We start from the raw sequence: 10,948 nt of genomic DNA on the forward strand, positions 1-10,948 counted from the left end.
TCAACTCTGAAGAAGAGTCACAGACACCGAAAGCATTAACTCTGTTTCTCCCCCGATAGATGCTGCGAGACCTGAATGAGGTTTCTTGCATTTTCTGTTTTTATGTCAAATTCCGTCACTGTGCCATCCTCATCTCCTTTCAGACACATATTTGTAATTTTTTAACTCTCCAGTGACTTAGGCCACCAACTGTCTTGTCATTTAATCAGTGCTGCACTTCTACTTGTTTAGAAACGACAAGAGAACAGTTCACACTCGATTCAGTGATGAATGATGAATGAGAAATTATGTGAGGAGTTGTGACAGAAAATGAACATCTCCGCCTTCTCCCTGTAACGCGGCAGATAACAATCTAATTCCTTTGGAACGTTTCAATTGAATCTGTATCCACCGCACTTTCCAGCAGTGTATTCCAAACTTTAAACTCTCACTGTGTGAAAAATGTTTTCCTCGTCTTCCTATTCCTTCCTTTGCGCATCATGTTCAATCTGTTCTCTCTCATTCTTCATCATTCCACAAGTGGGAACAGTTTGTCCCTATCCATTCTGTCCAGACTTCTCATGACATTTAATACCTGTAAGTGGAACCCCTGATGGAGTGGTAAGATATTTAAACCAGGAGACATTAAGGCATGGATACAACTCGCAGCATTCAGTTAAATGACTTTTAAATACGTTTATGAGCTAACACGAAGTAATGTGAGATGCAGTAATTTCATTCAAATGAGTAATTATGATTGTAAAATACATATGCGGATATTTTGAATGGATTATTATTGACTTTAAGGAAGTTACCAATTGGCAGTAAACCAATCCAGATAACCCTTTGTCAAAAGGTCATCTGGACTCGAAACATTAGCTCATTTCACTCCTTACAGATGCTGCCAGACCGGCAGAGATTTTCCAACATTTTCTCTTTTGGTTTCAGATGACAGCATCCGCAGTAATTTGGTGTTATTTTAGAGTTGTACTGTTGCACCTCATTTAGAGTTGTAGGACTGAGAAACGTTACTAATGAAATGGATTCGATACTTTGGAACTGTTTTCCTTTTGCTTTTCATTGACTCTCTATAATCTTCCTACCAGAATGAATCACTTCACAATTCTCAGCTTTGAATTTCATCTGTAACTTGTCCACGCATTCCGTCAACTTGCCGATGTCCTTTTTGAAGTTTTACACCAGGCTCCTCACAGTTCACGATGCTTCCAAGTTTCACATTGTCCACAAATTCTGAAATTGTGCCCTGTGCACCATTACCTCTGTCTAATATATCCTGGTGCATGTTCACAGTATCTACACCTTGTGTGCATTTCAAACTGGGTTGAGGCTTATAACAGAAAAGAGGAGCCAATGCAGATACCTGCCTGCATATTCCACGTAAATGCTGCAGAATTGTAGTCAAGTGGTTTTGTTATTATTGTTAAGAGGAAGTAACAGAGGATGGATTCGATCCATCGGCCTCTGAGCTATGGGCCAAGCACTCTTCAGCTGCGCCAGTCTGCTACAGAAAGTCCATCTTCGCTTCCACCCGCCCCCCACCCCGCCCGCCTCCGCTCCCCAGTCTCCGCCCCCTCCCCCCTCCCCCACGACCCCTGTCCCCTTCTCCCTCCTCCCCTCCCCCTCCTCCCCCGTTCCCCCTCCTTCCCCTCCCCTCCACCTGCCTTCCCCTCCTCCCCCCTCACCCTCCCCCCTCCCCCGCCCCCTCCTCTCCCCTGCTCCCTCCCCCCTTTCCCCTCCCGCTCCCCCTCCCCCTCCCCCTCCCATCTCCCCCTCCCCCTCCCTAACCCCCCTCCCCCTCCCCCTTCCACTCCCCTCTCCCCTCTCTTTCTCCCCATCCCCCCTCCCTCCTTCCCACTCCTCCCTCCCCCCTCTCCTCCTCCACCTCACCCTACCCCCCACCCCCGCTGCCTATCAATGCAATCAGTCAGATATTCACTTCCACACTTTTGTTTAACACCATCACCAGTGTCAGGAGGCTCAGTCTGGCTACACAATTCCACTGCATTACACCAAGAATAAAGGGTCAGAGAAAGACACACACAAAAGCAGCCAAAGAGGTTGTTTGTTCACGTGTAACGACAGTCACGGAATTGATCACTGATGTTTGAATGGAGTTTTCTCTTGTAAATATGTTTATAAATATATTTCCCGCTGTGTAACTGTGCTCTCTGCTGTTCAAAGATGTTCACTGTTGTTGTGCAAAGTGTTTCACTGTTTATCCTGCTGTGCTCTATGATATAGAGGTTAACAACATGGAAACAGCCCCATCGGCCCAACCTGTCCATGCCGCCCAGTTTTTTCAGTAAGAAGTTTAACAACACCAGGTTAAAGTCCAACAGGTTTATTTGGTAGCAAAAGCCACACAAGCTTTCGAGGCTCTGAGCCCCTTCTTCAGGTGAGTGGGAATTCTGTTCACAAACAGAACTTATAAAGACACAGACTCAATTTACATGAATAATGGTTGGAATGCGAATACTTACAACTAATCCAGTCTTTAAGAAACAAAACAATGGGAGTGGAGAGAGCATCAAGACAGGCTAAAAAGATGTGTATTGTCTCCAGACAAGACAGCCCAGTTTTTTACCACCGAGCGATTCCCAATCGTCCGTGTTTGCGCCAGACCCATCTTACCCATGTAACTGTCTCAATTGTTGTTGAGAGATGATTTCTGCTGTTGTGTAAGATGCTCCGCTGTTGTGTTTCCGGCTGTGTAAATGTTTTTTTTTTCGATTCTGTTAATATGGCCCCTGCTCTGCAAATGTGTTCCATGTTGTTTGAGAAGGTTCTCCGTGAAGATGTTTCTGTCAGTAAATTGTTGCATGTTGTGTTAAGATGTTCCCCGTTCGTATGCTTTCTTGCATATAAAATTGATTCACTGCAGATTGAGGTTTTTTGGAGAAAAGAGAAGCTGATGTAAATACCTGTCTGCCGACTCCACGTATAAGCCACAAGTCGTTTCATTTTCAGTAATAATAGGAGTAGCAGAGGATGGTTTCGATCCATCGACCTCTGGGTTATGGGCCCAGCACGCTTCCGCTGCGCCACTCTGCTCCGGCAAGGGCCTTTGCTGCTGCCTATCAATATAGTCAGGCAGAGTTTCGCTCCTGTATCATTTAATACACGTTCCAGTGTCAGGACGCTCAGCCACTGCATCAAACCGAAAATAATACCGAGAAAAACACACAATAGCAGTCAGAGAGATTGCCTGGACACGTAACGACAGGCAAAGGTGATGGGAAACCGGCAAAGCACGGAATTGGAAAATCGATCTCTATTTTTAAAGGAATTTTCGGTTGCAAGTCCATATTTGTAAATATATTTCCTGCTGTGTAACTCTGCTCTCTGTTGTTGAGAGGTGCTTTCTGCTGTTGTGTAAAATGGTTCCCTGATGCTGTCAATATCTTTCCGGTTGTATAAATATGATCCATCTTGTGTACTTTTAAAAAATGTTCTGTTAATACATGCCCTGCTCTGTAAACGTGTTCCGTGTTGTGTGAAAATATTTTCCGTGAAGATGTTTTCTGTTCGGCAGAAAGATGATTAACTGGTCTCATAATGTTCCATATTGGGTTAAAATGTTGCACGTTGTGTTAAGATGTTCTCTATTCTTGTATAAAACTCTGGTTAAACTGCAACTGGATAACGATCGCCCAATTTCGACTGCATTTTACCCTCTGTTAGTGAATGTGATTGGGGGATTCAGATTGTATCCAAACATGCACGTGAGTGAGATTTGTTCTGTATCTATCTGTCTCCGGTTGTAGTTGCGAGTGTTTATTTGTTTTATTCATTTCGAGAGGTGGGCGTCATTGAAGAGGCCAGCATTCATTGCCAATCCCCAACTGACATTCGGAAGGTGATGGTTTGCTGCTTTCTTGAACGGCTGCAGTCCATGAGGTGTCGGTACAGCCACAGTGACGTTCGCCATACAGTCTTTCAGGATTTTGCCACTCTGACAGCGAAAGAGCCGCGATGTATTTCCAAGTCAGGATGGTGAGTGGCTTGAGGGGGAGCTTGCAGTGCTGGTGTTCCCATGTATCTATTGCCGCTGTCCTTCGAGATGGTAAGAGCATAAGAACATAAGAAATTGGCGGAGGAGTAGGCCATCTAGCCCCTCGAGCCTGCCCCGCCATTCAATAAGATCATGGCTGATCTGATAGTGGTTTAGTTCCACTTACCCGCTCGCTCCCCAAAACCGTTAATTCCCTTATTGATCAGAAATCTATATACCTGTGACTTAAACATATTTAACGAGGTAGCCTCCACTGCTTCATTGGGCAGAGAATTCCAGAGATTCACTACCCTCCGAGAGGAGAAGTTCCTCCTCAAGTCTGTCCTAAACTGACTCCCCCTTATTTTGAGGCTGTGTCCTCAAGTTCTTGTTTCCTTTCAAAGTGGAAAGAATCTCTCTGCCTCTACCCTGGTAGAGGTGGTGGGCTTGTGGGTGCAGTCAAAGAAGAGTAGATGAAGAAATATTGCTCCCATTTCCTGAGGAGAGAAGGATGGCTTTTAATGTGCAGAGTGTTTAGGACCTGGGATGCACTGCCTGAGAGGGTGGCAGAGGGAGCATCAAATCAGGGCTGTCAAGGGGGAATGGAATCAGCACCTGAAGTGAAAGGATTTCCATGGTTATGAGACAAGGACGGGAAAGGGTTGAGCTGAGTTGTTCTTGTACAGACCAGCATAGAGACAAAGGGCCGAATGGTCTCCCTCTCTTTGCTGTATCCATTCTAAGAATCGAGATGTATGAGTGTTGGACTCATTCTGTATCGCTCTGTCTCTGGTGCGACATATGTGTATGATGTTCATTATGAATCTCTCTGAGAGACTTTGCAAATCTGTACACATTCTATCTGAAAGGTACATAATTGAAACAGGGCCTTTTGTTCTAATTAGTACATGATTCCACACTATCCTCTACTAAAAATCTTCAACGTAACATCATCTGCTTATCTCTGAAATTCATTCTCCATCGTCTCATTACCGAGATTTTCCTTTCGTACATCTGTGCTAGTCGACTCAACTGCTCCAGGTAATAGCAAATTCGAAGTTATACTGACTGCATTTAAAAGTACATTAATATTGATTTCTCTATGGAATGTAATGCCGATATCCAATCATTAACTCCTGTTTGATCTGTCTCTGCAACAGCGACAGTTAAGATGCATTTTTCCACTCTACTGCAGTTCTGTATTGCGGCCAGTGGATGTCAGCACACTCTGGTAGGCTGAAGTTCAGACATCAGAGAGGGACACAACAGACAAGAATTGTTCACGTCAAATTGAACCGAGGACTGCGGAATTTAGAAATACTAAATCTTTTGGCCATTTCATTTTGAAATCTACCAGTACGCTGCTTCCCTCTGTATTCGTCATTGAAATCCTGATAAATGAGCAAGGCTATGCTTATAATTGAATGTATTAGTGCCGGTTGGCATTTTATTTGGAACCAAATGGCATTTGAATCATTAGCTTAGTTAGAATTTCATTCAGCAACAGTTTAATTATTAGTGCAAACCTATTAAAGCATATTTTTCAGAAGGTTTTACCTATTTCTGATTGGGGATATTATATAGAGAAAAATTTGCTTTTCTTGATATATATTACTGACCTATATCTGGGTGCTTAGGTTTCGATCTCAAAATTTGTCAGTGGTGCAAAATTTGAAAATATTATGATTTTTAGTGAGGAGGATATTGATAATCTGCAAGAAGATATAGACAGTCTGGTGGAATGGGCAGACACGTGACAGATACAATTTAATTAATGTAAGGAAGTGTGAAGTGATGCATTTTGGTCCGAAGATCGAGGAGAGGTGATATAAAATAAAGGATACACCTTTACCCGTCCTAATCCCCATTGCACCTTTACCATGCCAAGATTCCACAGTCTATTCACCCATCACAGAACCCATTGAATATCCAACCTGCAGTCTACATTGCACATTCTACTTGCACATTCATCATTCAACATTTTACACTCCCATTTTCCGATGTACCTTCACCTTGCAACATCTCCCTGCGCCGTCTCACAAGCCAGCCAACGTCGCACCTCCACTCTGTCCATTGCCCATGCTAGGCTTATCTTGCCCAGTCCGCATTGTGTTTCACTTTGCTCAGTTACAATGCCCAGATTGCACACTGTTCCAACTTTTATATTCTCCATTAATAATAAATGAACAAATAGAACCATCCCTTGATTAAACACTGTCACCTTTTAGTGGGTGAATTTCATGAAGTGCTGTGTGTGGTTCCCTCCTTGACCTTGATGCTTCTGTACAAATGTAGTCAAAGGAAAATTATCCAAATATATCTTCAATTCTCCTGCTCATTCACAAGGAAATGAGCGGGTGATGGATACAGTTTCAATAGTAGCTTTAAAAGATAGAGAATGGATTTACAAATTTAAAATCCAAGGGAGAGATCAATGCCTGGAGTTGTTTTCAGGCTGTGGCGACGAGAATAACAATGCACATTTTCAATTTGAATTGTTCAAAATACTAGAATGGAATATCTATTGTGGATGAAAGGAAACTTTAAACTGTGCAACTGTGCTGTGCTTCAGCGGCTTGTCATATAGTCATAGCGGTTTACAGCATGAAAACAGGCCCTCGGACAACTTGTCCATGCCGCCTTTTTTTCAAAACGCCAAAGCTACTCCCAATTGTCCGCATTTGGCCCATATCCCGCTATCCCCATCTTACCCATGTAACTCTCTAAATGCTTTTTAAAAGACAAATTTGTACCCGCCTCCACTACTGCATCTGGCAGCTTGTTCCAGACACTCACCACCCTCTGTGTGAAGGAAATTGCCCCTCTGGACCCTTTTGTATCTCCCCCTCTCACCTTACAGCGATGCCCTCTAGTTTTAGATTCCCCTACCTTTGGGAAAATATATTGACTATCTAGCTGATCTATGCCCCTCGTTATTTTATAGACCTCTATAAGATCACCCCTCAGCCTTTGACAGTCCAGAGACAAAAGTGCCAGTCTATCCTGCCTCTCCTTATAACTCAAACCATCAAGTCCTGATAGCATCCTAGTAAATCTTTTTTGCACTCTTTCTAGTTTAATAATATCCTTTGTATAATAGGGTGACCAGAACTGTATACAGTATTCCAAGTGTGGCCTTACCAATGTCTTGTACAACTTCAACAAGACGTCCCAACTCCTGAATTCAATGTTCTGACCAATGAAACCAAGCATGCCGAATGCCTTCTTCACCACTCTGTCCACCTGTGACTCCACTTTCAAGGAGCTATGAACCTGTACCCCAAGGTCTCTTTTACAGGAATCTCCATTCATCCATCACCTGCTGAGCATATCCAGCATTTTCGGTTTTTGATTCTGGTTTCCAGCTTCCAGCTTTGCGTTGTGTTCTGTGCAGGTGTTTAACTGGAACAGGGAACAGATTCTGATCAGCGCTGTGACAGATAGAGTAGAATGTGCCCCCGACTATCAAGCCTGTGAGATTACACTCCGAGCTGTCCACGAGAATAAGGAAGAGAAAGAGGGAGGATCATTCTGTGATGGACAGATTTCATGTACAAAGGACAAAATGGTCTGTATTCCCACAGCTGTTTTAACAGACATAAGATGTAGCAACATGACTTGCAATCAATAAAGTCCCTCTTCACAGTCCTTGACTTTTTAACTACGAGATTGTTGAACTTTCCACATTGTCAAAAATCCATATATGGACAAGTAAAGCAAACTTCCAGCATGTGGCTCTGTGGCGCTTTGGGTAGCGCGTTAAATAATGGCAAGTCAGCCATTCAAAGGTTGTGGGTTTCAGTCCCACCAGAATCGGACTTGGGGTCCGATTAGTAGAAAGCAGGTTGCTGCTCCGTTGATGTGATTCAGCTTCGGCACCGACATTTCCTGCTCTGCCATCTCTCCATGCTGCTTCTGTTTATTGGCTCCCAGGGAAACCACTGACTCAAAAATAAATCGCAAACCCCGGGGGCTTTCTTAAAGTTTGACCCGACGTTCGCTGGTTGGGTTAGAAATAGTAGCATCTTTTTCAATTAGATATTTCGCTTCTTTTGAAGATCACGAAGATTAAACAACACACACGTGCAACAACAACAACTTATAAATAACTACAATCAATAAATAAATATCAGTGCCCTGCAACCTGGTGGTGTTATTCTGATGTGTCTGCTGCGCTTGTCCTTCTAGGCTGTCGTGGTCGTGGGTTTGGAAGGTGCTGGCAAAGGAGCCTTGCTGTGTTGCTGCAGTGCATCTTGTAGATGGCGCAAACTGCTGCCATTTTGTGTCGGGAGTGGAGGGAGTGAAGCTTTATGCATGGGAAGCGAATGAAGTGGGATGTTTTGTCCTGGATGGTGCCAAGTTTTTGCAGTGCTGTTCAAACTGCATTCATCCAGGCAAGTTATCTCAGGAAACCAGGTGCTCCGGTTTCCTCCCACAGTCCAAAGATGAGCAGGTTGGGTGGATTTGGCCATGCTGGATTGCCCCTTGGTCACCAAGGTGTTTGTATAGGTAGATTAGCGGGGTGGATGAGTGGCTCTGCGGGAATAGGTCCTGTGTGCGATTCTCTGTCGGAGAGTCGGGACAGACTCGATGGGCAGAATGGTCTCCTTCACCACTGTCGGGATGGTGTGATTCTAAGGCGATTTGACTCTGTTCGAAATTCCCTGAGAAAACAATGGAACGCTATGTTTGTAGAACTTGGAGAATTGGATTTATTGCAAACTAAATGTTTTTTTACTGCAAGATGATGAAAGTACCTGGATCACGTCAATAAATAGTCAAGATATTTGAGGTGACTCTCGAACTATTGTGTGTGTATCCTGATAGTCTCTTACTGCTTTTCTGTGTGTCTTTCTCTATCTGTTACACTCGAGGTGATGTCATGTGTTATTGTCCAGCCAGGGTGTGCTTCCCACCACGGAGGTTGTTGTTTTAAAACAATAGTTGTCGGACTGCCGCGCAACAGTCATAGGCAGGACGCGATTATGTTTCGGAGCAGAGTGTCGCAGCGGAAGCGGCCCGTAACCCAGAGATAGATGGATCGAAACAACTCTTTGCTATCGTGTTTTCACTCGCATCAAAAAGGCATATTCGGCTGCCGTCCAAGAGCAAATCTGGATTTTCTCGGCAGCAAATTTGCTTCGTCATGTTGATTTGTGTTACCGTGGGTGGCACAGCGCATTTGTCCCAGGTTTAGTTCAGTTGGCTGTGCAGCAGATTCAGCCAACAGCTCCCGATCATTTCCCGTATCGGTTGAGATTATTGATACAGGCCCCGCCTTCTCAGCCTTGCTCCCCGCCTGAGATGTGAATCCTCCGGTTAAATCACCAGAAGTCAGCTCTCCCCTGAGATGTCCGCTGAATCATCTCGGACCGTGGACGTTGCTTTAAATTTACAAACAGCAAAAATATGACCTGCTCGTGGAAACCGGAGGTATCCCTAAAATATCATTTCATCATAATTTTGAAATGTATCATTTCGCGAACATTTGCAAACAATCAACTTTCCCCGGATGCAGAATCCAAAGACCAACTGCAGAAATCCTCCAGGAGCCTGACGTGAATTAAACACGCAACCTTCTGACCTGGAGGGACCTGATAAATTAACTGTCTCCCTCTTTACTTTCTATGGATTTACATCGAATGGAAGAGTTACAACGAACCGAGATTCATGAGAGAGCAGGAACACAACATTGTCCTGCGGGAGAAATGTCCTCTTGTTGCGGGTGTTAAGAGCACAAGAGCTGGTTTGGGGGAGTGGAGACGCATGACGAGGTGGCCGAGTGGTTAAGGCGATGGACTGCTAATCCATTGTGCTCTGCACGCGTGGGTTCCAATCCCGTCTTCGTATTGACCCACTGATTGAGGGTGAACTGATGGTTGATATTGAGGTTTGCGAACAAACGTGAAGTTTCGACCGAGTTCTGCGGGTATTTGGGGTGAATAATCCAGCACCATTCCATATTCCTCATCCAAATGAGAAACTCGAGCTGGCAATCGATTCAAATCAGGACACCAGCTTTGGGCAGGAGTTTGCCACCAGGAGAACATGTGGTTTCAGAAGCTCCAAAACAGGCTCCAGCTTGATTTGAGGCACCAGTTGCGGATTTTATCTTTCCAGAATCGGACGTTCCGCCATGAAAATTAGTGCCGGGTTCGGTGGAATGGTCATGTTCAATTGCCCCTTACTGTCACGAGCATTAGCATGTTAAATATGTGGGGTTACGGGCCTGCATGGGATTGCTGATGGCGCCGGCTCGATCAGCCGAATGAGCCGAATGGCCTCCTTCTGGACTGTAGGGATTCTATGAAGTTCAGGGCGACAGTTTCACTTCTTTGGGAATTTCTCCAACTGTTCTCGGATAAGATTAAAACTTCTAACCAGTCAATGCCTGTTTGAGGACTGGCAAGGAATAGGGCTGACATTGAATAGGTTCATATTGAATTAGTTACAGCAAATTGATTCTTTAAGAGGTGTTGGTGCAATGCTTTCAGAGAGACTGTCATAGTTCTTTTTTTGTTCAGTAATTTTGTTAATCTACTTGGAGCGGGTGCAGTTTGTCAACATCTGTGCCTCTTGCTTGGCCACCTCTGTGGGCAGCAGCAGCTCCAAGAGTCAAGTGGGCGATGGTGGTGACTGTGTGAGCATTCGATCAAGGTTCCTGGCCATCACATTGGTGACTTATTTAATTAGATATCGCAGGTCAGAACAGAACAGAACAGGACACCTCAAATGAAATTCACTCAAGATTCTCATTATTCATGAGTTATTAATGGAAATATTTCTTCGATTTGCTTCCTGTGTAAACCTTGTTGCAATGAAAGAATAGGCCTCAATGCTATTCAATGAGTTCTCAGTCAGAAACAACAGTGAAAAGGGGGGTTAAACTGTGCAGAAAAACGCGACAGCCAAGATTAGTTTACAAATTGTGTTATGGACACACCTTCGTGAGCAGCG

At 44.3% G+C, this 10,948-nt stretch overlaps 2 non-coding genes across 2 annotated transcripts; one reads left to right on the top strand and one right to left on the bottom strand.

Moving 5' to 3' along the window:
• Positions 1-2,979: 2,979 nt before the first annotated feature.
• trnam-cau (transfer RNA methionine (anticodon CAU)) lies at positions 2,980-3,051 on the bottom strand. The gene has a single exon. It is a non-coding gene; the product is annotated as a tRNA-Met (tRNA).
• Positions 3,052-9,759: 6,708 nt separating this feature from the next.
• trnas-gcu (transfer RNA serine (anticodon GCU)) lies at positions 9,760-9,848 on the top strand. The gene has a single exon. It is a non-coding gene; the product is annotated as a tRNA-Ser (tRNA).
• The last annotated feature ends 1,100 nt before the right edge of the window (positions 9,849-10,948 follow it).

This window comes from Mustelus asterias, unplaced genomic scaffold, assembly GCF_964213995.1.
Source record: "Mustelus asterias unplaced genomic scaffold, sMusAst1.hap1.1 HAP1_SCAFFOLD_311, whole genome shotgun sequence".
NCBI lineage: Eukaryota > Metazoa > Chordata > Chondrichthyes > Carcharhiniformes > Triakidae > Mustelus > Mustelus asterias.